This window comes from Spinacia oleracea, chromosome 6 (assembly GCF_020520425.1).
Source record: "Spinacia oleracea cultivar Varoflay chromosome 6, BTI_SOV_V1, whole genome shotgun sequence".
Lineage (NCBI taxonomy): Eukaryota > Viridiplantae > Streptophyta > Magnoliopsida > Caryophyllales > Amaranthaceae > Spinacia > Spinacia oleracea.
Window position 1 is genome coordinate 82,578,650 of NC_079492.1, and position 10,855 is coordinate 82,589,504.

Here is a 10,855-nt window from a genome sequence, read left to right on the forward strand (position 1 = left end):
TGAACTGAAGCGGCCTCTAGCTAGGCATTCAGGTCACCTGATCTCACTGAATTATTAACTTGTTAATTAATAGGATTTTTTGGTATTTACTACCTTAAAAATACACCACTTTTGTATTTACTACCTTATGAAATTTTTATTATAAATTACTACCTTAAAGTATGATTTTTTTTGCAATCACTACCACTTTACGATTTTCTCATTTTAAAATTTAGATATCTCATTCGTTTCTTAATCATTTTAAGTGATTCAAAGCCCATTCTTCTCGTTTATGTGTAACGATTCCATAGGGATCTTGCTTTTAACATTTTGTAAAAGGTTAAACATATTAAATATTATCTTTAAAACTCTAAAATATTTATGAATCACCAAACGAATTATTTTGAAATGTCGTTCTCAATTAAATCCTTATAGAAAAAGGAAAATAATGAACTTTGAATCACTTTAAACGGTTAAGAAACGAAAGAAATATCCCAGTTTTAAAATGAAAAAACTGTAAAGTGGTAGTAAATGAAAAAAAATTGGAACTTTAAGGTAGTAATTTAAAATAAAAATTTCATAAGGTAGTAAATACAAAAGTGGTGTATTTTTAAGGTAGTAAATACCAAATTAACATAGAATGCATACTTGGACCAAGGGCATTATTTCCTTCAGTCTCCCACTTGTCCTTAGGGACAAGTGTGCATTTCCTAATTCCTTTGTCGCTCGATGCTTGCTCTTGAACATAAGGTAAGAGTTGTTATCCTTATTATGTCCAGAGGTGTTCCTCGGTTTCAGAGTTCAACTGATCAAATAAACAGATAATCATAGCCTATGATTCATCCGAGCACGACCATGCATTTCACAGTTTCTAGCTCTCCGAGTGGCCTTGTACAACTTTTAAGCATCTCATCCCGATTTATGGGAGGACAATCCCAATCTTGCGATCTTGAGATTAGACTTCGTTTGATAGGTGATTACCTGAGCGTTGCCTTTATAGCCTCCTTTTACGGTGCGACGGTTGGTCAACGTCAAAGCAACCAGTTCTCAAAACAAGTAATCTCAAATCATTCAGGTATTGAGGATTTAGTGTATAATAATTTTAATGAAATTTACTTATGACAGATTTTCATCTCTTACAGTAAAGTTTCATAGGTCTTGTCCGATACTAGTCTTCCCAAAGTAAGTATCTATGCAAATGATTATGACATTGCCATGTCCACATAGTTCAAGAAACAAAACTACTAGTCATCTTGCATTCTAATCGTCTAACATTTTCTATGCGTTCAATTTTATAGAAAACTCCGACTAGGGACCATTTTCAACCTTTGACATTCAAGTTCACTTGATAGACATTTCTTAGTCACAGGACTGGTCCTGACAGTCTATCTTGAATATATCGTCAAATTGAAGGGACTCATCATTTAATAAACCCACAAATTAAATGGAAAAATGAATTCTCTTCATTTATTGTGAATGATTAACCAATAATGTTTTACAAAGATTTAAACTCTAAAACTTTAAAACATTAAACAAGGATATCAAAGCCATTCTCCAATATGCTTGATTCCCATAGCTGCAGTGTGCGAGTTGTGCATCGCCTGCGGCAGAGGTTTAGTCAATGGATCTGATATGTTGTCATCAATTCCAATTTTGTTTATCTCGACTTCTTTTCTTTCAACGAACTCTCGTAGAAGGTGAAATCTACGAAGTACATGCTTGACTCTCTGGTGGTGTCTAGGCTCCTTTGCCTGTGCAATAGCTCCGTTATTATCACAATACAGGGCTATTGGTCCTTTAATGGAGGGGACTACACCAAGTTCACCTATGAACTTCCTTAGCCATATAGCTTCCTTTGCTGCTTCATGTGCAGCAATGTACTCCGCTTCAGTTGTAGAATCCGCAATGGTGCTTTGCTTAGCACTTTTCCAGCTTACTGCACCTCCGTTGAGGCAAAAGACAAACCCAGACTGTGATCTGAAATCATCTTTGTCGGTTTGGAAACTTGCGTCCGTATAGCCTTTAACAATTAATTCATCATCTCCACCATAGACCAGGAAGTCATCTTTGTGCTTTTTCAGGTACTTCAGAATATTCTTGGCAGCAGTCCAATGCGCCTCTCCTGGGTCTGACTGGTATCTGCTCGTAGCACTGAGTGCGTACGCAACATCCGGGCGTGTACATATCATAGCATACATTATTGAACCAATCAATGATGCATATGGAATCCCATTCATTCGTCTACGCTCATCAAGTGTTTTTGGGCACTGAGTCTTGCTTAGAGTTATTCCATGAGACATGGGTAGGTAGCCTCGCTTGGAGTCTGCCATCTTGAACCTATCAAGCACCTTATTGATATAAGTGCTTTGACTAAGTCCAATCATCCTTTTAGATCTATCTCTGTAAATCTTGATGCCCAATATGTACTGTGCTTCTCCTAGATCTTTCATCGAAAAACATTTCCCAAGCCAAATCTTGACAGAGTTCAACATAGGAATGTCATTTCCGATAAGTAATATGTCGTCGACATATAATACTAGGAAAGCAATTCTGCTCCCACTGACCTTCTTGTATACACAAGATTCTTCTGCGTTCTTGATGAAACCAAAGTCACTGACTGCTTCATCAAAACGTATATTCCAGCTCCTGGATGCCTGCTTCAATCCGTAGATTGACTTCTTTAGCTTGCATACCTTTTTAGCATTCTTTGGATCCTCAAAACCTTCAGGCTGTGTCATAAACACAGTTTCTGTTAAAACGCCGTTTAAGAAAGCAGTTTTGACATCCATCTGCCATATTTCGTAATCGTAATATGCAGCGATTGCTAACATTATCCGAATAGACTTTAGCATTGCAACTGGTGAAAAGGTTTCATCGTAATCCACACCATGGACTTGCCTGTAACCTTTTGCAACCAATCTAGCTTTGAAAACTTCAAGTTTCCCATCCTTGTCCTTTTTCCGTTTGAAAACCCATTTGCTTCCAATGGCTTGGTAGCCATCTGGCAAATCGACCAAATCCCATACTTGGTTTTCAGACATGGAGTCTAATTCAGATTGCATGGCTTCTTGCCATTGCTTGGAGCTAGGGCTCATCATAGCTTGTTTGTAAGTCGCAGGTTCATCACTTTCAAGTAATAGAACGTCATAGCTCTCGTTCGTCAAAATACCTAAGTACCTTTCCGGTTGAGATCTATATCTTTGCGATCTACGCGGGGTAACATTTCTAGATTGACCATGATTCTCACCAGATTCTTCTAAAGATCTCTGAGTTTCATCCTGAATGTCATCTTGAGCATTCTCTAGAGTTTGTTGTTCGACTCGAATTTCTTCGAGGTCTACTTTTCTCCCACTTGTCATTTTGGAAATGTGATCTTTTTCCAAAAAGACACCATCTCGAGCAACAAACACCTTGTTCTCAGATGTATTGTAGAAGTAATACCCCTTTGTTTCCTTTGGATAGCCCACAAGGATACATTTGTCAGATTTTGGATGAAGTTTGTCTGAAATTAATCGTTTGACGTATACTTCACATCCCCAAATCTTAAGAAAAGACACATTTGGAGGCTTTCCAAACCATAACTCATATGGAGTCTTTTCGACAGCTTTAGACGGAGCTCTATTTATAGTGAGTGCAGCTGTATTTAGTGCATGTCCCCAAAATTCTAATGGAAGTTTGGCCTGACCCATCATTGACCTGACCATGTCTAGCAAGGTTCTGTTCCTCCGTTCCGACACACCATTCCATTGTGGTGTTCCAGGAGGAGTCAATTCTGATAGAATTCCACATTCTTTCAGATGGTCATCAAATTCATAGCTCAGATATTCACCGCCTCTATCAGACCGCAGTGCCTTGATCTTCTTGCCTAATTGATTCTCTACTTCACTCTGAAATTCCTTGAATTTGTTAAAGGATTCAGACTTATGCTTCATTAGGTAGACATAACCATATCTACTGAAGTCATCAGTGAAAGTGATAAAGTAGCTGAAACCACCTCTAGCATTTGTACTCATTGGTCCACATACATCTGTATGGATTAAACCCAATAGTTCATTTTCTCTTTCTCCAACTTTAGAGAAAGGTTGCTTTGTCATTTTGCCAAGTAAACATGATTCGCATTTACCATAATCCTCTAAGTCAAATGGTTCTAGAATTCCTTCCTTTTGAAGTCTTTCTAAGCGTTTCAAGTTTATATGGCCTAATCGACAATGCCACAGATAGGTGAGATCTGAATCATCCTTTTTGGCCTTTTTGGTATTTATGTTATATTCTTGTTTGTCGTGATCTAATAAATAAAGTCCATTGACTAATCTAGCAGATCCATAAAACATCTCTTTAAAATAAAACGAACAACTATTGTCTTTTATTAAAAAGGAAAATCCCTTAGCATCTAAGCAAGAAACTGAAATGATGTTTTTAGTAAGACTTGGAACATGGAAACATTCTTCCAGTTCCAAAAGTAGCCCGGAGGGCAACGACAAATAATAAGTTCCTATAGCTAATGCAGCAATCCGTGCTCCATTTCCCACTCGTAGGTCGACTTCTCCCTTGCTTAACTTTCTACTTCTTCTTAGTCCCTGTGGATTGGAACATAAGTATGAGCCACAACCTGTATCTAATACCCAAGAAGTTGAATTAGCAAGTATACAGTCTATAACGAAAATACCTGAAGATGGAACGACTGTTCCGTTCTTCTGATCTTCCTTTAGCTTTGGACATTCTCTTTTGTAATGGCCTATTCCATCACAATAAAGACAGCTTGATGTGGACTTGTCCTGCTTTGATTTAGCATTTCCCTTGGACTTTCCACTTTTCTTGAACGGTCTCCTTCTAGCCTTGAGTAAATCTTTGGCTTCACAGTCCAGTATTATCTCAGCCTTTCTGACAAGGTGAACAAATTCTGCAACTGTTTCTTCTCTTGGTTCACTTAGGTATAGTTGCTTGAAGCGACCAAACCCACTGTGTAGTGAATTGAGCAAGATAGAGACTGCCATCCTTTCGCTTATTGGTGTTCCTAGTAGACTTAGGCGATCAAAGTATGAACGCATAAGATCCACATGGAACCTCAGTGGGACGCCTACCCTCTGTTTAGTGCGAAGGAGCTGAACATGTGTTTCTTGGACTTCCATCCTATAACACCTGTTGGGAGAACTAACCTTTAGACCAGACATTGATTCAATCAACTCATGGACGTTCAGGCCCCTGTCCTCCGTGCTTCCACGACAGATATCCCTCAGATTCTTGATGAGCGTAAAAGGTTCATAGGCTACAAACCTTCTAGCCCAATCATCAGGGATATTGTTCAGCATGAGACTCATAACCTTTTTGAGATCCGCATCCCAGGCGAAAAATCTCTCAGGGGTCATGTCTCTGGCATAGTAGCTTGGCATGGGATGTGATAGTACATACTCAAGTCCATTGAGTCTGACTATTTCAACTAGCTTAGCTTCCCATTCAAGAAAATTTGCCAGGTTCAGCTTGACCATAAGCTCAGAACCCATGATGATGTTTTGATTGTTGTTTGCCATAGTTAAAACTACAATTGAAAAGAATAAACAAATAAATAACCATTCACAGTTTCTCTTAATAAACTTAAATTCTAGCATACATGCATAATTCAATGTTCATTAAGCATTCTATTCAAGTTATGTGTTCCGGCAGGTGTGAATAAAATGATTCCAAGATCCTAAAATCATTGAAGAACTAAGCACAGTTTGTCGACTCAATTCTAAAACATCTTAGGTAAGCAAAAGCCTTTTGCTAATAGTCTAGAAACTATTCTTGGTTGATAGGTACGTCTAAGAACTTATTAGGTAAACCTATCGATTTTGCCACGACATAAAAGGACTCCTTACTTATATCGTTGAGTTTCACCAAAACTAACATGTACTCACAATTATTTGTGTACCTTGCCCCTTTAGGACCAATAAGTAACACCTCGCTGAGCGAAAACTATTACTAGATTGATGTAAAGGATATCCAAGCAAGTGTATATTTTGGCATGGCACCTTTTAACTCAATTTTTAAGTTTGGAACTTAAGGCTCTTACTATGTTGGTTAGATTTTAAGTGAACTAAAATCCTTAATCATGCAACATAATCAAGCTTTGATCTCATGCATTTTAAGACATATTTAAAAGCAATAAATAACTTAAAACATGCATAAGATAAATGTGATCTAGTATGGCCCGACTTCATCTTGAAGCTTTAACTTCAAAGTCTGTCTTGAAAATCTCCGTGGGAGGCACCATTTTCTTCAAATTGGATAAGCTATAATTAAAACTAATTACAACTATTTGATGGTACGCAGACCATATTTGAATTGAAAAACAACTTTGGTACTTTAGACCAATTACATTCAAATTAATGGTACGCAGACCATATTTTCTATCCTATTTGGGCCATACTAGTCACTTCATAACCTGCAAAACAGTACATATACAATATATACCATTCACCCATTCATTATCATGAATGGCCCACATAGCTGGTTAGTAAAACACATTATGCATCACATAAACATTTGCAGCAATTAATCAAGGGCACCAATAATCTACAAATTATTCAGTCCTTATTAATTCTAATCAAGTTGTTTTAACCTTAAGGATTTGTAGACCTAATCAAGAGTTTATGACTAAAAAAGGGCTCCCACTTAAACCAATAAATTCATATGCTTTACTAATTTTAAACATAAAAATGTATTTCTAGTCTAACCGGAAACATACAAATTTAATTAAAATTTAAAGCTCATATAAATTTATAATTGAATCCAAAAAGTTTAATTTAATTTCAGTCGTATTTAAATTAATTCATGATTTTAATTTTAGTAAAATAATTAGAATAAATAAAATTTATTATAATTACAATATTCAAAATTAAAATCCAAGAAAATAATTTAAATTATTAATTTTAAAATTAATTAAAATTACGTAAACTAAAAATTTCAAATTAAAATTTCAAAACGATCCAATCGCAACGCAACAATCCCACGCAACGCACGCCCATGGGCCACACGCACACAACCATCGTTGGCCATGTGCGCGCAGCCCATGCGCTGCGTCGCATCGCTGCTGCTCACCATCGCAAGGCATCAATCGAACACGCGAGCTGGTGCTCGCTGCGCGCGCCAGCGCTCGATGCACGCGAGCCATCGCTCGTTGCGCTCGCTTGCCAGCGCTCGATCCATGCGAGCCATCGCTCGCTGCGCGCCTGCCTTTCCCGCACGCGAGCTTGCGCTCATCGCACGAGGCAGCAGTATGCGAGCTGGCGCTCGCTGCGCGCGAGCCATCGACGCTGTGCGTAGCGCTCGTGGCACGCGAGCTTGCGCTCCCTGCGCGCGAGGCTCCGCATGCTTGCGCGAGGCAGTGCGCGCTGTGGCGCAACACGCTTGCTGCCCACACGCGACTGCTCGTGCCTTGCTCTCGCCCCTGCCCACACGCCCATTGCTCACAGCCCACGACACAAGGCAGGGCTACTGCCTTGTGCTCGTGCACCATGCCCTTGCTCGCTGCATTCGTACCGCATGGGCGACGAGCTCCCTTGCTCGTCGTCGCATGCCCGCACTATACAACACCCCTTAAGGGTTACACGTAGCGTCCATTGCTTTGTGCGTTCAAGTTATATGAGCGAGTCGCATAAAAATTAAAAATTTATATTCAAAATTAATGACAAATTAATAAATAATAATAATTTCATAATTTTAGGGCGAAAAATCGAAAATTTATTATTTAATTGATTTTCGATTAACATGGATTCAAGTCTAGTTCATAAAAATTTAAAATTTAACATAAATTTACAATTTTGATGGTGGTTTTTAATCATAGGTTTCTAATTAAATTATAACTAATTATGAAATTCAAATTAATTCTAAATTATTTCAATTTTCAACAAATTAATCATAATTACAAATTAGATTGCATAATTAACAAGGCTAGGCATTCAAACTTGTTAAACATATACAATAGGTCAATAAAAAATTCAAGATTTATCAACAAGAATCGCAAATATTTAATTTAACATCTTAAATTTACGAAATTTTGCATTCGAAAAACTAAAACCTCCGAAAAGTCATAGTTAGGCTTCGAATTTGAGAATTCTGGGTTCGGCCGAAAAAAATTCTTTTTGTCAATATTTTAGAATGCCTTTTACATGCGGAATTGACACAAAAATCACTCGATTTGGATGAGTAACGAAGAAACTGCCGAAAAACTGCGTACGTATAATTAAATAAACGCAATTTGCAATTAATTAACAATTATGAAGATTAAATTAGAATCCTGCAAGAATTTTACTAGAATTAACAATTAATTCTTGCAAATTTGTAATATTTAACCATGTTCATGCAATTTAGATTATGAAAATAATAAGAGGCTCGTGATACCACTGTTAGGTTATGATTCATATGACAAAACATAAATCATGCGGAAAAACCATAAAGCCAGGAAAGCATATTATTTACACATAATCATTTAGCATAGTTTAGATGCATACACTTTGTTGCGTGCCCTCCCTAGCTGCGCCCGAACCGAACAAGAACAAGTCTTTAGGACTCCAAGTGTCTTCCCTCCGTAGATAGTCCACAGCACGTCCGGATCCGCCTTAAGCTTGACCAACTAGGATCGCCCTTAAGGTACTTAGAATTTTCGGCTATTGTAGGCAATTATATGACTGAATTTTTGCTCTCAAAAATCACTTTTGAATACTTGAATACTCGATATAAATTATGAGCCCTTAACTCATATTTATAGACCATGGAATAAGTAATCGAATCCTACTAGGATACGAATTAATTAAATTAGAATCCTAGTAGAATTCTTATTTAATTAATTTATCTTTTAGGATTAGGAATTTTAATCATTAAACAAATCCTATACTCTTTAGGTTTCGTATGTGAACACAAACTCTACACGAGCATGACCCGCAAGCGTGTAGGCCATGCCCGCGCACAGCCCACACGGCCGCTCGGCCCACGCGAGCTACAAGCCCACGCGAGCTGCAGCAATGCTCGCAGCCCATTGCTGCGCGCGCTGCCATGACCTGCTGGGCCTGGCCTTGCGCTGGGCCTGGCGTGGCCTTGGCTGTTCGTGTGGCGCGCTTGGCTTGCTGGGCGATGGCCTGGCTTCGTGCTGGGCCCTCGTCCGGCAGGCCTCGTCCGATGCTTATTCGTACGATACGCTTCCGATTAAATTCCCGGTTCCGGAATTCATTTCTGATACGAACAATATTTAATATTTCCGATTCCGGAATTAATTTCCGTTTTGAACAAATATTTAATATTTCCGTTTCCGGAATTATTTTCCGATTCCGATAATATTTCCGATTCTGACAATATTTCCGTTTCCGGCAATATTTCCGATTCCGGCAATATTTCCATTTCCGATAATATTTTCCGATACGTACCATGTTTCCGTTTCCGGCAACATCTACGACTTGGATAATATTTATATTTCCGATACGATCCATATTTCCGTTTTCGGCAATATCATCGTTTCCGGAGTATTCATTTCTTGCCTGTGACGATCTCAGCTCCCACTAAAACCAAGATCCGTCGATTCCGAATATCCATAGATGGAGTATTTAATGCCATTAAATACTTGATCCGTTTACGTACTATTTGTGTGACCCTACGGGTTCAGTCAAGAGTAAGCTGTGGATTAATATCATTAATTCCACTTGAACTGAAGCGACCTCTAGCTAGGCATTCAGCTCACTTGATCTCTCTGAATTATTAACTTGTTAATTAATACTGAACCGCACTTATTAGACTTAACATAGAATGCATATTTGGACCAAGGGCATTATTTCCTTCAATATACGGGGCCTTAGTCTCTTATTATTGAACAATTTACTAAAAGGACACTTTGCATGTGAATCTCTAAATAATCTCACCCATGTGAGTAAGAGAGATAAAAAATTAAGAAAATATAGGTAGGCGGAGTGTTTAGTGTTCTTAAATTAGAAAATAAAGGGACCACTTACATATTTAATTGGGATGAAAATGAAATTACAATTGTAATACAAGAGTAAAATGTAATTGTTGGACAAATAAGGAAAGATTCTAAAAGGGACTAATAAAAAAAAAATCTCAATACGGAAAGGGGACTAATAAACAAGAACGGAAGGAGTAATAAAATTTAAGAAATTTGTTAATTATTATTTAGGTTTTAAGAGAGTTTGGCTGTGTTTGGTAACAAGCGGATACACCAGAGTTTAGTGGATTGATGGCAAATTTAGAGGTTTGACCGGTCAATCCACTAATTGGGGTGTTTGGTAAACAGAGATTTGTATGAACGGATTTTGCCTAAACCTCCATTTTAGAATACGCTCCAAATACCAACGTTTTGAGAAGGAGGATTTGGTATTATTGCTGAATTACCATTCATGCCCATAATTTTGAAAGGGGAGTACTATACGCAGCCTGATTTTACTTGGCGCAACCCTTTTTACTTTCATTTTTTTCAGTCTAAAAAAAACTCTACCCTCACTTTTATTATTTTCTCTCAACCTTTTTGATATTATTTTAGTTCAAATAAATTTGATTTTTTTAGTTTCATGTATATCTAATCAAACTAGAATAAATATTTAGATTGCAATGGACGATATTTTTGACTTGGAATTGAAGTAATTTTTGTTTTTTTTTGTTTTTTTGAGTCTTTTCATACAACTTGTATGAAATTAAAACTTCTATTTTGTATAAATTGAACAAAATATAGTTAACAATTTCGTAGAGATTGAACAAAATATAATTGATAATTTCGTACAGATTGAACATAATAGAACTAAGTATTTTGTATAAATGGAACAAAATATAATTCCATTTAAAATTGAACATAATAGAAATAAGTTCTATTATCATTACTAATGTATAACAAACAAAC